This window comes from Rattus norvegicus, chromosome 5 (genome assembly GCF_036323735.1).
Source record: "Rattus norvegicus strain BN/NHsdMcwi chromosome 5, GRCr8, whole genome shotgun sequence".
In the NCBI taxonomy this organism is placed as follows: Eukaryota; Metazoa; Chordata; class Mammalia; order Rodentia; family Muridae; genus Rattus; species Rattus norvegicus.
The window spans coordinates 147,853,693-147,870,979 of NC_086023.1; the positions used below are offsets into that span (position 1 = coordinate 147,853,693).

At 46.9% G+C, this 17,287-nt stretch overlaps 1 long non-coding RNA gene across 4 annotated transcripts; it reads right to left on the minus strand.

The window, feature by feature from the left end:
• Positions 1 to 784: 784 nt before the first annotated feature.
• Positions 785 to 14,589, minus strand: LOC120102988 (uncharacterized). Of its 4 annotated transcripts, none has more exons than XR_005505011.2 (4): positions 13,894 to 14,589; positions 10,343 to 11,389; positions 8,737 to 8,948; positions 785 to 5,063 (listed from the first exon to the last, which is right to left on the minus strand). It is a non-coding gene; the product is annotated as an uncharacterized LOC120102988 (long non-coding RNA). The 4 variants fall into 4 exon arrangements; XR_005505009.2 differs by adding an exon at positions 5,169 to 5,245 and having other exon boundaries at positions 829 to 5,063; positions 8,737 to 11,389; XR_005505007.2 differs by having other exon boundaries at positions 829 to 5,063; positions 8,737 to 11,389.
• Between the last annotated feature and the right edge of the window lie 2,698 nt (positions 14,590 to 17,287).

Consider the following 17,287-nt stretch of genomic DNA (forward strand, 5'->3'; position numbering starts at 1 on the left):
ATATCTTCTTCAATTGCTCTCCATTTTTTATTTCCTTGAGGCAGGGTCTCTTGTGGAGCTGGAGTGCACACCAATTACAGCTCGTCAGCTCACCAATTGGCCCAAGGAATACTTCATCTCTGCCTCCCAACCCATGGGACAGTAGGTGGCCACCATGTCTGCCTGACTTTCAGATGGTTCTGAAGATCTAAACTTGTTATGTTCATGCTTACAGAGCTTTGTCCACCAAATCATCTCCCCAGCCACTGAAAACAGGCTTAAAGCAACTCCTCAATCTAAGGAAGAAGAAATATTTACAATGATAATCAATGGATGAGAGAAACAAAATGAAAGATAAGAACACAGCCTAGTGCACATGAGATGTGCACACCGATTGCTCTATCTGGATGACCTTGATGATCAGTTCATGGAGTCTCCATAGGAACACAGGGAGGCAGATCCTGTCTGGACCATCTCCATGGCTGAGAGGACTCAGAGCATCAGCCAAGAGCAACATCTAAGATACAACCCCTAAGGACCAGCCTCGGCTTGGTCAGGTTCCTGAGGAAGGGGTGTTTGGGAGAGGTGGACTAAACAACTCGAAGTCAGTGATGGGTACAAGCTGACAGCTGTGTTCTGCTTGAGAACTCTCTAGACAGCTCTCTGAGAAGCTCATGGTTTTTCTGACTTTTTGCTAGAAAAAATCTAAAAGAACTGTGTTAGCTCTCTCTAGGTAGCTCACTCTTGAAGACCAAAGCTTAGCCTTTTATTTAAATATCAATTCAGTCTTTTACTCCAGGTTCTCTTTTAATTATTCCATGAGTCAGAATTTTATGACCTTAGCCCCTTGATTCTTAGAAAAGGACAGCAAGTACATTTTTTTTATTTATTTATTATATATAAGTACACTGTAGCTGTCTTCAGATACACCAGAAGAGGGCATCAGATCTCTTTACAGATGGTTGTGAGCCACCATGTGGTTGCTGGGAATTGAACTCATGACCTCTGGAAGAGCAGTCGGGTGCTCTTAACCGCTGAGCCATCTCTCCAGCCCAAGTACATTTTTTTAACATAGGAAGTGAACTTAGAGATCACCTGCCTTTGTAAACACAAACAATAAGCTTAGCTGGGTAGGATCCCACCCTGAGATCACCATTCCCACTATATCTATACCTAAATTTGCTTTGTTCCAGGCTGATCTTGAACTCGGAAGTCAGCCTGCCTTTGTAAGCACAGACAATAAACTTAGTTGTATGCAATCTTGCCCTAAGATCACCATTCCCTAAATCTCTTTATCTCCTTCATTAATATCTTTCTGACAAACTGTCTCACTAGTGCAGCCACCTCTGTTCTTTCAGGTCCATGAAACCCCTCATACAATTCATTTTGCACCCTTGTATTTTGGATAGTTGAGAAACCCTGTAAAGGACAGCTCTTACACTGGTTTATGTATTCTTTTTTTTTTAAAGCTGTATTTATTTATTTAATGTGAGTACACTGTCACTCTCTTCAAACACATCAGAAGAGGGCATCGGATCCCATTTACAGATGGTTGTGAACCACCATGTGGTTGCCGGGAATTGAACTCAGGACCTTTGGAAGAACAGTCAGTACTCTTAACCACTCTTCAGCCATCTCTCCAGCCCCTGATTTAGGTATTCTTGAACTCATGTTTTCAGAGTTCTTTTCCACAGCCTTAAGGGCTGTTCTGAATGTCTCAGCATGACAGAGACACATTCTTGCTTCCAGGAATCATGCTCTCTTGATTATCAAGGAGTCATTAACCTTGGCAGAGAGGACATTCCCCAAAAGAAGGAACATAAAACAAAATATAGACGTTAGTATACAACAAGCTTTATGCCTATAGCAACCGTCAATACTCATGGAAGCCCACGCCCTGTTGGCTCTGCACCAGGGGCAAGAACCATATCATGCTGTCCCTTCTGCAGCCATGAAGGAGTGTTGGCAACACAACCACATTAGCACCTGATAACTCAGTACCTGTACAGTGCCTCAGTGCCAGTAAGCAAGAGGCTCCTCCTGAGTCCCCTGCACAATGTTCAGTGGCACCTTCCATGGAGCAGGACAGCTGTCACCTTGCCCTGCCTGTAGAATCTGTGGAGCCCCACACCTGGCCCAGCACTGTGGCTCCAGAGAGTCAGATGTGGATGGAGTAAGCTAATCCAGATCCTTACTTTGATTTTTAGGAGTCTCTCTTTGATCTGGGATTTGTTGGTTAAGCTAGACTGGCTCGACAGTAAACCACATGAGCCTACCTATCTGTGTTTTCCCAGCACTGAGATTAAAAACACATACCATTATGCCCAGCCTTTATTCTATTAGTAAGTTGGTTAGTTCTTTTGAGATAGGGTTTCTCTGTGTAACCCAGGCTCTCCTGTAATTAGCTCTGTAGACCATGCTGGCCTCAACTCATAGAGCTCTGCCTGCCTCTGCCTCTGCCTCTGCCTCTGCCTCTGCCTCTGCCTCTGCCTCTGCCTCTGCCTCTGCCTCTGCCTCTGCCTCTGCCTCTGCCTCTGCCTCTGCCTCTGCCTCTGCCTCTGCCTCTGTTGTGCTGGAATTTAAGATATATACCACCAAGCCTGACTCTTTATTACATTTTATAATAATTAATTTTTTCATACAATATATATATATTTTTTAAAGATTTATTTATTATTTATTTAATGTATATAAGTACACTGTAGCTGTCTTCAGACACACCAGAAGAGGGCATCAGTTGCCATTTCAGATGGTTGTGAGCCACCATGTGGTTGCTGGGAATTGAACTCAGGACCTCGGGAAGAGCAGTTAGTGCTCTAACCACTGAGCCATCTCTCCAGCCCTTCATACAATATATTTTGAACATATTCTTTTCCTTCTTCCAAGTCCTCCCAGATTCTCTCACTTCCCTATCCAACCAACTTCATATTCTCTCTTTCTCTCTCTCTCTCTCTCTCTCTCTCTCTCTCTCTCTATATATATATATATATATATATATATATATATATATATATATATATATATATAAAATCAAACAAAACAAATTCAAGAAAACAAAGACAAAAAAAACACCAAACTAAAACAACAACAACAACAACAACAAAAAGCACATTAAAAACACCCCATGGGGGGCTGGAGAGATGGCTCAGCGGTTAAGAGCACCGACTGCTCTTCCCGAGGTCCTGAGTTCAAATCCCAGCAACCACATGGTGGCTCACAACCATCTGAAATGAGATCTGATGCCCTCTTCTGGTGTGTCTGAAGATAGCGACAATGTAATCATAATATATAATAAATAAAAAAAAAAACAAAACCCCATGGAATCTGTTTTGTGTTGGCTCCTGGGCATGGAGCCTGGCCTGGAGTGTGGTTGATACACAATGACACTCCATTGAAGAAGACTGATTTCCCTCTCTAGGCAGGCATCCATTGCATATAGCTTCTTGGTTAGGGGTGGGACTTTGTGTGTGTTGTTTTTGCTTGTTTTGTTTTGTTTTTCTTTAAACATAGGTTCTAAGGACCAGACTCACATGTTCATGACTGCAGGCAAATGCGTTTACCGATGGAGCCATCTCCTCAAGCTCCTGTGCCTAGCTTTTTTACTGGGTACCAATGCTGCATTATCTTCTTAGTCTTTCGAATTTGCTTGCATATTTTACGTGCTGGGTCCTTCTGTGGGTAGGGTCTTGTCCTTGAGACATCTTTCCCATTTCCCCATGCAGAAAGTTGGCCTCTCTCTGACTGTCCCTATCTCTCTACCCCACTCAGGGCTTGCTTTGTCCACAAGTTTCTCCTTGTTCACCCTTTTCTTCTCACCAAACTGCACATTTTCACACCTTTCCCTCTGCCATTGTCCTCAGCTCTCACTATAAATCTGGCTAAACGCAGCCAGCAATTGCAATGCCGTGGATTGAACACTATCCTATGCTATCTTTAAACACTTTAATTACATTCGACTCAAATCTCAGGACTTAGGACAAGACAACCAGATTCTTTGCTAGAATGTAACAGTAATGGCCACCAGTGCGGTTCCTAATAGTGTCCCTGTGTCCATCTGAAACCTTGTGAGCCGTCTTTACACTTCTGGCTACATCTGTCCTCCCACCTCCTTCCAGAATAAGATCTCTTTGCATCCTTCTACAACTTGCTTCTCTATCCCACTGCTCCTCTCTCTACAAATGTCTCCCATATGTCAGCCTGGGGGTTTGGGGCTATGAACCACATGATCAGTTTTTTGGTGCCAATTTTTGTTTTGGTTACTGTTCTCATTGCTGTGACAGAATCCCTGACCGAAGCAACTTAAGGGAAGAGGGATTTACTTTGGCTCATGAGTTCAGGGCATCCTGGTAAAGTCCTGGCCTTTCACTCCCAGGTGCTGCGATTATAGCCATACCTGGAGGGAACCAAGTATCTTTTGATGCCCTGTTTGTCCTGGGTCTGAATCCCAACAGTGGCTACAGTATATAAGTATGAAATAATGGTTGAGAAAATTACCTGGTGTCACTGAGACTAAAATTCCCATGCAAAGAAGGCTTTAGTGAGCTGGAGCTGAGCTCAGTAGTAGAGCACTAACCTAGCATACACAAGGTCCTGGGTTCAATCCTTGCCACTACTCATTTTTAAAAAAGTAAAGCTTTTAGGGACAAAATACCCACTGCTCTGAAATACCACCAAAAAAACAACAAAAAACAAAAAACAAAAAAACAACCAAACAACAACAAAAACCCTAAGAAATACAGACTAGAGCATCCATTAAGTTCTTCTAATTGAGCTCAAGACCTCGGAGAGAGACACAACTCTTTGGTTAGCGTCAGCTGTCAACTTGCCACAGCCCACAGTTATGCAGAGGAACGAGTCTCAACTGGAATGCTGCTTTCATCAGATCAGCTTGTGGGCAGGCATGTCTGTGGGGCCTTTTCTTCATTGCCCATCGTGGGTGTGCCATCCCTAGGTAGATGGTCCTGGGGTGTATAAGAAAGCTGTCTGAGTAGGAGCCAGAGGGAGTCAGTCAGTAATCCATGGTTTCTGCTTCAAGCGTGGGCCTTGAGTTCTCTCTCCCACTTCCCTCAGTGATGGACTGCACCCTGAAAGTAGAAGATGAAATCCTTTCCTCCGCAGGCTGCTTTTAGTCAGATTTATCGTTGCAACAGACGCAAATTGGAACAGTGGCCAACAACATCACAACTTACTGGCAGGATCTGTGCCTAGAGAATTAGCATCAGACACTGGGCACTGGAGTCTCTAAGCAGGATCTGAAGGCACACACCTAAAGTCAGGAGGCAAAGGACACAGGGCTGCAAAGTTGAGGCTAACCTGGGCTACATTGTGAGACTCCTTGACTCCAAAAACAGGAACTTTGACCCTGACAGATATAAAATGGCTAGTGTTAGAACACAGGCCCTCCTGTGATGCTGGGAAAGGCCTCACTGATCCACCTTTCCTATGCGTCCCTCTACCCCCGCCACTCCCCACAGTCAGGCCAGAGAGGAGCATGGATAAGCCAGCATTGTCCTCCTCTAGGTTCATCATGAAAAGCCGAACCCTCCCTTACCCCCTATATACCTGAGGCCCAAAGCAGCTTTACCATGGTCACACCCCAAACAGCCCCACTCCCCTTGTTTGGCATAGGTATGACTCTTGTGTCCAGTTTACACATCAATCAAGCCTACTTCATCCCAGCCAGGACCTCCTAGAGTCTGACTGGGAGTTGGGGGGGGGACGGGGAGCACAGGAGAAGGAATAAGGTCTCTCTCATTTCTGACTCTCCCTTTATGGTACTGTCTGCTGTATAAATAAGTCAGTAGAGGTCTCACCTGAAGGAGATTCACTCACACCTGGTGCTATTAGAGGTCAGAAGCAGGGTTTGGACATCCCCCACCACCACCAGACTTACAGGCAATTGGGATCCCCCGATACCATGCTGGGAACTGAACCTGGGTCCTCTGTTAAAGCAACCAGTGCTCTTAATCACCAAGCCAAGTCTCTAGAAATCATCTCATTCTTAAAATATATAATGTATAGTTTATACTAATATATATAAACAAGCATGTTTAACTATGAGCGTGTGTAGAATGCAGTAGAAGTTACAAGCAAAGTATAGTCTATCTTATGGAGTAGTATATAGAAATGAAAAAGACCAAGCTAGTACTAAATGTAAGTGAATGTAAGTGAAAGGTGAACATAATTTTGAGCCACAGAAGCCAGGCTCAATACAAGGATGACGACATCGTCGTCGATGTCAATGACAATGACAATGATGACGACTACGACTACTACTATCTGCTATATATGCACACTTTGTATGATACTTTATGACTCTCTCTCTTTTTTCACATGCTAGGTAAGTCCTCTACCACTAGCTTACATTAACAGTCCTTCCTTTAAAAGTTTTTATGGGGGCTGGAGAGATGGCTCAGTGGTTAAGAGCACCGACTGCTCTTCCCGAGGTCCTGAGTTCAAATCCCAGCAACCACATGGTGGCTCACAACCATCTGTAATGAGATCTGATGCCCTTGTCTGGTGTGTCTAAAGGCAGCTACAGTGTACTCATATATAATAAATAAATAAATAAAATATTAAAAAAAAAAACAAAAAAAAAGTTTTTATTTTGAGTCGGGCATAGTGGCACTCAGGGAGCAGAGGAAGGCAGATCTCTGTGAGTTGAAGCCAGGGTGGGCTACACAGGAACTTCAGGAACAGCCAGACAGCCAAGGTCTTACTAAATTGGCCAAACTGGCCCTGAGTGCTCCGTCCTCCTGCCTTAGCTCCTAGAGTAGCTAAGGTTTTTGCTGCCACCATGGCCAGCACGTATGGTATATTTTAATAAGAAATTCAAAACCAAGTCAGCTCCATCCTAGTTGAAGTCAGAGGGGTCGTTACTGCTGGGTAAGGCCCAACTGACTAAGAGGGGACACCAGGGAGACTTTTGAGGTACTAGAATAATTTTGCGTCTTTTATCTTGTGAGAGGTACAGTTATAAATTCAATGGGGCACAGAGTACATAGTGTGTTGAACACTAAGAAGATGGCTGTCAGTGAAGTACTGTCACAGAAGCATAGAGACCTGGGTTTGGGTCCTCAATATCCACTTAAAGATTAGAGCACCCCTTTACATGCCTGTAATTTCAGTAGGGGAAACTGAGACAAGAGGATCCCTGAGAGTTGCTGCCAGGCTAGCTTTGCTGAATCGCTGAGTTCCAGGCTCAGTAAGAGACGCTGGCTCAAAAAGTATAGTGGAGAGCTCTAGGGGAAGATACCTGATGTCCGGCTTCTGTGTGAACATGTGGTTCTGCACCCACACATAAAGATGTGTGTGTGTGTGTGTGTGTGTGTGTGTGTGTGTGTGTGTCTGTGTGTCTGTGTGTCTGTGTGTCTGTGTGTTGTGTATACCACACGCGGACATGCAGAAAGGTCAATGCAAATGTTCTTCACAAATTGCCACATTGGGCCCTCGGACTCATATGAAGTCAGAGTTAACTTCCGTTGGCAGCGCCACAAGATATATAATTGGGTCATTGGGGAAGATTTATAGGCCTCGTGAACCTCCGGCCCACGGATCATGTCATGCCTCCCTGTCAGCACAATTAATCTTCTTCCCTGGGTGGATGAGCTGTTTCTGACTTCCTAAGAGCCATGCTGCGACCTTGTAAAGAGCAGGAAATGACAGCTGTCCCCCTCCCTGCCCCACCTCACCACCCCTCCTCTTCTGAAGGCCATTCCCCAGGGGCAGTGACCACAAGGATCAGAGGAAAGTTGCCAAAGCCTATAATTCGAGTTTTATATAATTTACATTATGAAGACCCTGCAGAATCTGAGCCAATGGACACAAAGGGAGCCAGACCTAGGGCTACAGTTAGAACAGACCCCTCCCTTTATAGGAGCTCAGTTACCCAGGTTCTGCCTTTCAGACGCTGGCTCAGCTGAGACAGAGGATCTGTCCAGCATGTCCAAGCAAGAACCCGTGGACCACACGAGGATAAGGAGACCATGAATGTAGCCCTACACCACACGGATGCTCTTGGTGAGTATGTTTCTTTTGTTCTGTTTCGTGGGCAGGTGTTGGTTTTTCAAGACAGGGTTTCTCTGTGTAGCCCTGGGTGTCCTGGAACTCACTCTGTAGACCAGGCTGGCCTCAAACTCTTAGGCCTTCCTCTGCCTCTCAAGTGCTAGGAGTAAAGATGTGCACCGCCACTGCCTGGCTTTTGTTTTCCCTGTTCGAGTGTGTTTGTGTGTATCTGTCTGTCTGTCTGTCTGTCTGTCTGCATTGCATGTCTTCTCCTGGGTGGACGTGAAAACCATCTGTCCACTCCTGATAAAGAACTGATGACATCAAATGATTCTGCCATGGTCGATCTTGATAGGTAGTGGTTTGAATAGGAATGGCCCACATAGACTCATGGGTTTAAATGCTGGGCCCATAGGGTGTGGCAGTTTTAAAAGCGTGGTTTGGTTGGAGGAAGTGTGTCACTGTGGGGGAGGGCTTTGAGGTCTCCTGTGCTCAAGCTATGCCCAGTGTGGCACACAGTCTCCTGCTGTTGCCTGCAGATCGAGACTTCTGACCATGTCTGCCTGCGCACCGCGCTGCCATGATGACAGTGGACTAAACCTCCGGAACTGTAAGCCAGCTGCTCTGGGTTCCCTTTCTAAGAGTTGCTGTGGTTGTGGTGTCTCTTCACAGCAAATTGAGAATCCTAACTAAGACACATGGTGACTCAATGAGTCTATTGGGCCTCTTTACAGACACGGGGATGGGACTTACAGGCACATAAGTACGCAGGACAGATGCTTCGTTGAGGACCCTGCTATGGTGTGAGGATGAATCACGAAAGCTGCAACCTGGGAGCTCTCTGCCCAACTCACAGGCAACTCCACGGGGGCGGCCACTCTCTCCAACAGTTATTTACTGCTCACATAAGCCCAAGAAGGGGCCCTGGAGCCTTATAACATCCCGGCTCATTCCACAGTGAAAGTCTGGAAAATGGAGGAGACAGGGCAGGGAGAATCGTAAGAATGTTTAAGACTGCTCTGGCAAATTTCAAATACACAGTCAGCACTATCACTGTCTACCCATAGGGTACCCTAGGTCTCCAGAGCTTACTCGCCCAACCGAGCCAGAAGTCTGTGACCCTTCCCCAGCCTCTGCCCCCACAGCCCCTGGTCATGTGACCCTGGCCTTTCCCCAGCCTCTGCCCACCCCCATGCCCACCTCACAACCCCTGCCTTTCAGCCACTGGCCATGTGACCCTGTGTCTCTGATTTGAGCTTTCGGTTTCTACATATAAGTGATGCCCCTGCAGTTTGGCTGGCTTATTTCATTTCACGCGACATCCCCCAGGCTCATCCATGCTGCACACCTTTTCTGTGGCTGCGACCATTTCTTTTTTTTTTTTTTTTTTTTTTTTTGGTTCTTTTTTTCGGAGCTGGGGACCGAACCCAGGGCCTTGCGCTTCCTAGATAAGCGCTCTACCACTGAGCTAAATCCCCAGCCCCGGCTGCGACCATTTCTGCGGAGCAGCATTCCACCGCACACTCTAACATTCCACCCATTCATTGGCAGGATCATTCCCCGTATCTCGGTCTTTGCGAAGAACACAGTGACAAACACGGGAGAACAGCCGCCCCTGAGCACAACGACGTCATTTCCTTTGGATGAGCCAGACATGGGATTGTAGGGTCACGTAGTTCTGATTGTAATGTTTTGAGCATTTCCATGTTGCTTGTCATACATACTATTATATCCCCAGTGACACCTTATGTAAGAGTCCCCTCCCACACTACCACAGTAACAAGTGCATATGTCACACACACACGCACACACACACACACACACACAGACGCCCTTAGTGACAGCTGTGCAGATGGGCCTTTCTCCATCCAAGTCGACCAAGCTTTGGCTCAATGGCCCCAGTTCCCATAGCCCAGTTCTCTTCCTTCTCATGTGTGGAGGTGATGTAACTCAGCCAAGGTCAAGGTGGCTACCACAGTCCAGGGTCATGGCTCAGGGCTCCTTGGACAGACAGACGGCAGAACAAGGGCCCTCCCAGGGTGGTGCCTGTGAGTTTCCTTGTGCTGTGACTCAGTTTCCCCCCCCCATGACTCCACAGGGGGCTGGAGAAAGTCATCACAGAATCATCGCACACCCACTTCTGACTGAACGTGGGGGCAGAACCAACCCTCCCTACCCTACTCGAAGCAGGAACTATGCCCTGACCTCTCTGAGCATTCCCTTGCCTGTTGCGAAGCTCCCCTGTAACTTTACTTTTTTTTAATCCTATTTTTAACGATGGTTCTTAAATGCTTTAACCTCCCTTTAGCCCACGATCCACCAGAGGTATTGGAAAAGAAAGGATATGGGAGAAGTGGACCTGTTTAGAAAGGTTCTTTGGAGCAACTCCTGTCTGGAAATCACAGGTCCACAGGTTAGCGGCAGCAGCTCGATCCACTCGCAAACACTTCACGGATACACCAGCAGTCAGTTCAGTAGAGTCAGGCTAGCACCCCCTCCCCACCCACTTTTCAGATTAGGAAACTAAAGTTAACAGGGCCCAAAGAGTCTCTCTAAGCTCCTGGAGCCTAAGCAGTACTTGTGATCTTCCACATGACTCCGGTTGTAAAATGTGGACCAAAAGCAACTGCGTTCATGGAGTGACTATTAAGGCCGGATGACGTAGGAACCTATGAATCCTCAGGACTGGTGTTGGCACGTCGTAACCCCCTGCATCATCTTAGCTCGGAACAACAGTGTGGTCATAGCTGGAGTGGGGGTGGGGGTGGAGGGTTAGAGATAGAGCGGGTGCTTGTGTGTTGTACCACTAGTCTCCAGACGGTGGCGCTATTTCAGGAGACTATAGAATACGTAAGAGGTGGAGGCCTAAGAGAGTACATCACCGTCACTGGGAGAATGTTGGGGAAGGGACCTTGTGCCTGCCCGTGCCCACCCCCATGTCTGTGTCCATCTGAATATGAACTGCTTCTGTCACAGGATCCTGCTACCATTGTGTTCTAAGCCCTGAGGAACTGGGAGCCAAAGTAAAGCTTCCCTTTTAAAGTTGCTTCCGTTATGTATTGACAACTGCAGGGTAGAGAGTAATAAAGGCAGCCAGAAGGATGCTCCAAACTAGGGGGTCGGAGTCACCCTGCGGAAGCCTCCTCAAGAACCGGAGGGGCACACACAGTCCTGACTTCTGAAGCACCGATAGGTCCCACCGTTTGCCTACTTCTGAACTCCAGTGTATTCTAGCACCTGCTCTATTCACAGATGAAGAGATGAAGCCTTCAGGAAACCTGGGATGTCTGTGTGATGAGAAAACATTCAGGCTTGGCTTCAGCTTGCAACATGCGTCACCGTCCGCAAACACAAGATACACTGGGCACAGGGTCCACTGGGGAGAGGTGAGTAAGATGGCGTCGGGCTGCAATCACAGAGGTGAATGTCAGAGGCAGTAGGGGGTGAGGAACCTGTCCGTTTCTTATGAATCAGGAGTTGAAGGTTTACAATCTGGCATGGAGCTGTATGCCTGCAGTCGGAGTATTTGGGTAACAGCGGCAGGTGGATCCGACGTTCAAGGTCATTGTTCTACATAATGAGTTTGAGACCAGTCTGGGCAACATGAAATCCTGTCTCAAACACCATCCCTTACACACACACACACACACACACACACACACACACACACACACACACACACACAGAGAGAGAGAGAGAGAGAGAGAGAGAGAGAGAGAGAGAGAGAGAGAGAGCCAGAGAGAGCAATAAACAAGACCAGGTCTCTCTGCCACGCCCCCTGAAACTCATTGCCGGAGCGAAGGTGAATGCCCTACTCCGCAGTGTTTACAAGCACTGACAAGCTATCCTGAGAAACAATGTTGCAAGGGTTTCAGAGGCCTGTTAAGAGAAAACCATTTCCTCCAAGTCAGTAAGAGTTAGTGAGTTGGGCCAGTCACCCGGCTAAGGGATCAGTCACCCTTGACAAGGCACATTCCCCACCTCCCAAGCCATACTAGGTAATTACTATGGGATGAGTAATTACCCCTCTAATGAGTGAATTACTTTCCTTCCCAGAAACCCAACCCTCTGTCCAGTCAGCACAGAGCTGCTGCTCTCAGGCTGTTAGGTCTGCCCACCTCTCTGAGCCCACACTCAGAAAGATGTAACTTCCTTTTAGTTCTTTTCCATCTCTTCTTCTTGTCTGTCCTGAGCCTGGCTGTGCCCTCTCTAACCCTGGGCTTCTGACATCTTTTTTTGGATCCCCGCCCCCTTTGCCCTGCTGCGGCCCCTTGCTCAATCTGGGGCACACACCACCACCACCCCCTCCCTCCCCCCCCCCCAGCATTGCTGGAACACACATGAGCAACTCAACCTTCATGGCTTTCTCCCTCCTTCCTCTGGGAAGACGCCAAGGTTCACAGCTTGTCTGCCCTAAGATTTTTCTTTTAAACTGAAATCAAACAGTCCTTGAGCTTTCTTCTGAAACCATTCTTTTGTTTGGGGGGAGGGGTTTGCTTTGTTTTCTTTTTTTTTTTTTTTTATTAACTTGAGTATTTCTTATATACATTTCGAGTGTTATTCCCTTTCCCGGTTTCCGGGCAAACATCCCCCTCCCCCCTCCCCTTCCTTATGGGTGTTCCCCTCCCAACCCTCCCCCCATTACCGCCCTCCCCCCACAGACTAGTTCACTGGGGGTTCAGTCTTAGCAGGACCCAGGGCTTCCCCTTCCACTGGTGCTCTTACTAGGATATTCATTGCTACCTATGGGGTCAGAGTCCAGGGTCAGTCCATGTATAGTCTTTAGGTAGTGGCTTAGTCTCTGGAAGCTCTGGTTGCTTGGCATTGTTGTACTTTTGGGGTCTCGAGCCCCTTCAAGCTCTTCCAGTTCTTTCTCTGATTCCTTCAATAGGGGACCTATTCTCAGTTCAGTGGTTTGCTGCTGGCATTCGCCTCTGTATTTGCTGTATTCTGGCTGTGTCTCTCAGGAGCGATCTACATCCGGCTCCTGTCGGTCTGCACTTCTTTGCTTCATCCATCTTGTCTAATTGGGTGGCTGTATATGTATGGGCCACATGTGGGGCAGGCTCTGAATGGGTGTTCCTTCAGTCTCTGTTTTAATCTTTGCCTCTCCCTTCCCTGCCAAGGGTATTCTTTTTCCTCATTTAAAGAAGGAGTGAAGCATTCACGTTTTGATCATCCGTCTTGAGTTTCGTTTATTCTAGGGATCTAGGGTAATTCAAGCATTTGGGCTAATAGCCACTTATCAATGAGTGCATACCATGTATGTCTTTCTGTGATTGGGTTAGCTCACTCAGGATGATATTTTCCAGTTCCAACCATTTGCCTACGAATTTCATAAACTCGTTGTTTTTGATAGCTGAGTAATATTCCATTGTGTAGATGTACCACATTTTCTGTATCCATTCCTCTGTTGAAGGGCATCTGGGTTCTTTCCATTTTCTGGCTATTATAAATAAGGCTGCGATGAACATAGTGGAGCACGTGTCTCTTTTATATGTTGAGGCATCTTTGGGGTATATGCCCAAGAGAGGTATAGCTGGATCCTCAGGCAGTTCAATGTCCAATTTTCTGAGGAACCTCCAATTGCTTTGTTTTCTTAATGAGACAGGATTTTGTTTGGTTGGAACCCTTGCTCACCCCCCCCCCAAGCTAAAAAACCCCATTTGTTTTTCTGCTCCCAACCCTTGCCCACAAGAAGGAACCTCCAGGCTGATGTCATCTCTCCCGGTCTCCAATGTCCCGCTACACACCCAGGAGTGCTGGCCCAGGGCTTCTTTAACTTATATGGGTGCAATCCCAGCTCCTAGTTCATACGCCATCACCCAGTGCCCCAAACCCATGAAACCTCCTTGCTTTGGCCAAGTGACCAAACCTCCTGACCTCCACCTTTGTGAACAGTGAACTTACCCGAGAGCTGCCTCTCAGTAAACCTGCCTTTATACTTCCGATTCGGCTTCAACTGGTTCATTTTCAACGGAGGAGAAACTGATGAGATTTCTCTGTGTAGCCGGGGCTGTCCTGGGAACTTGCTCTGTAGACCAGGCGAGCCTCGAACTCACAAAGATCCTCCTGTCTCTGCCGGAATTGAAGGCATGGGCCACCGCCAACCGGCTTTTTGTTGTTGTTGACTGAATCTATTCTTAAATGGCCCCCAACTGACAGAAACCGTTAGCTGGAGATTCTTTGGTCCAGAGTCTGGATTGGAGCAGGCTGCAGGTGGGGCAGTTTAGATCAGTGGTTTTCAACTTGTGGGGTTGCATATCCAATATCCTACATTTCAGACATTTACATCACAATTCATAGCAGCAGCAAAATTACAGTTATGAAGTAGCAACAAAAAAAATGTTGTGGTTGGAGGGGGCCACTAAAACCTAAGAAACCGAATTGAAAGGTCACAGCATCTGGAAGGTTGAGAACTGCTGGCTTAGACAGACAAGATCAGAGCAGACCGAATGAGAGCCAGAATTGAAAGCCAAGTTCGTCTAACTTGGAACCTATCCTGATCAGAAGAAGAAGAACCAGTACAGCCTGGACTTCAGTGATGGACCCTGGTCAGGGCCCTGGCCCTTCAGAGGTGTAACCTTGGGCCTGCAGACGCTTGTTCATCTCTGGACGGAGATAAAAGGAAGATCTTTGGGGCTGGAGACATGGCTCAGCAGTCGAGAGCGCACACTGCTCTTGCAGAGCACCCAAGTTTGGGCTTTAGTGCCCACACCCAGCAGCTCACAGCCCCCTGTAACTTCAGCTTCAGGAGGTCTGACACCTCCCTCTGCTCTTTGATGAGATCCACATCCACATAAAAATAAAATTAATCTTAAAAGGACCTGTGTTGGCTGGTTTTATGTCAACTTGACACAAACTCCTCATCTGAGAGGAGGAACCTCAGGTAAGAAAATGCTGGTTCAGCGGTTAAGAGCACTGACTGCTCTTCCAGAGGTCCTGAGTTCAATTCCCAGCACCTACATGGTGGCTCACAACCATCTGTAATGGGATCCGATGCCCTCTTCTGGTGTGTCTGAAGACAGCGACAGTGTGCTCATATACATAAAATAAATCTTTAAGATTGGGCTGGGGGGTCCTGAGTGCTGTAGATCAGGCTGAGCAGGCCACGAGGGGCCAGCCAGTAAGTAGCACCTTTGTGGGCCCTGTATCAGTCCCTTCCTCCAGGTCTCCCACAGTGATGGACTGACTGGACTGTTACCATAATGTGTAAATCAAAATGAACCCTTTTCTCTCCAAGTTGTTTCTGCTTGTGTGCTTTATCACAATAGTAACCCTAAGCATCACAGGACCATTTTAAAAATGCAACTTCCTCACATCTTTCTGTCCTCAAAACAGACTGAGAACCCCTTAGACCTAAAGCTAGTTCATCATTCTTTTTTTTTTCCCTTTTCTCCATCTTTATTAAATTGGTTGTTTTAGTTCATCATTTTTGCTGGGGAGTATTAACATTTCTTTAGCGGGACTCATCCCTTCACAGAGAGGCTGGCAATTTGCTTCTAGCTTTGTTATGAACAGTGCTGCCCAACACTATCTTTGATATTTCCAACCTGTGTACATCCTCCATGACTGTGTGTGCACCTGCATCTGTCCCTGCCTCTGTGCGTGCGTGCATCTGTCCATGTCTGTGTGTGTGCCTGCAGCCTCTATGCCTGTGTGTTTGCCTGCAACCTGCATGCCTGTCACTGCTCAACTGGCGGAGTTTCTTTTGCTCCACCAAGATAGAAAGTGTGGATAGTCTACAACGCTGCTCCTGGGCGGCTTCCCAGCCGGCAGTAGACAAACATGATCAACAGCAAAGAGCGCCCTCTAGTGTTAGACTTGCTGCGCAGTCTTCTGAATCTAGCCCTTTGCCCCTTCCCGGAAGCCAGGGTAACAGTTCTTAGGCTGGGTCGCTGGTGGGTCCCAGCACCTAACAGCACAGGTAGGTTCAGGTCTGTGGGTGCAGCTTCTGGGTAGTTCTGAGTCCTCTACAGTGGCTGTACCATGCATGTCCTCCTGTTATATCAGCAATTGCCAGCACTGGGCTCAGCAACCGGATGGCAGTCCCAAACAGTGTTCTCTTCCTCTTCCTCCTCCTCTTCCTCTTCCTCCTCCTCTTCCTCCTCCACCTCTTTCTCTTCTTATCCTCCTCTTCCTCCCTCCTCCCCCATAGAGTCTCATGTAGCCCAAACTTGACTCAAGCTTGTTATGTGGCTAAGAATGACCTTGTACGTCTAAAGCTCGTGTCTCTACCTACCAAGTTCTAGGATTGCAGATACACACAGCCCTGCCCAGTTTTATTCAGTGCTGGGAAGGAAACCCATGGCTCCACGCATGCTGGGCACACACTCTGCCAAATGAGCTGCACCCCCTAAAGTGTGTGTTTAGAACATTTAAAATTTTAATCTTGCGTGCATGAGTGTTCTGTCTGCATGTGTGCCTGGTGCCCCCGGAAATCAGCAGAGGGATGTGGATCCCCTGAGACTGGAGTTACAGATGGTTCTGAGCTCCCATGTGGGTGCTGGGACTTGAACTCAGGACCTCTGCAAGAGGAACACGTGCTCTTAGCTGCTGAGCCATCTCTCCAGTCCCAAAGCAAATCTTCTTTTTTTTTCTTGGTTCTTTTTTTTTTTTTTTTTTTTTTTCGGAGCTGGGGACCGAACCCAGGGCCTTAGCGCTTCCTAGGCAAGCGCTCTACCACTGAGCTAAATCCCCAGCCCCAGCAAATCTTCTTAAACTGTGGGTAGTGACCCCCACATAGAATTCTGTGACTGAACAGAGAAAGCACAAAAACATGGCAGCAGTAAAAGGTTTCTGTTTGGGCAATAGTCAAAACTTAACTCAAACTCACATGCATAATGAAACTGGCATAGTTTGCCTGTGCTGTGAGACTGCTGCAGCCTTGGGTCTGAACACACAACATATGTACTTTGCCTGGAACATGCAATCAGGCCACACAATTTCAGTGCTGCCTGAAAAACTCAGCTCAGATTTGAAACTGCTGTATGGTATGGCCTGCAGTGTCTTTCCTGTACACACAAAATCTCCTGATCTCAGGGAAACAGCCCTGACCACCCTTCCTGTACGTATACCATTTTATAATATGTATTTGTGCAAAGCAGTGCTCTCAACATTGACAGTTATAAAATCCAAAGCTGGATTGACTCTGAAACATGTTGAAAATGCTCTGTGTCCCTGTAGTATCAAAAATTTAGCCAAGATTTAATTCTTTATATAAAAATAGGCACGTCAGTTACATTGGCATAAAAATATGTTTTCATTTTCATAATTGCAAAAAGTATATATATATATATTTATA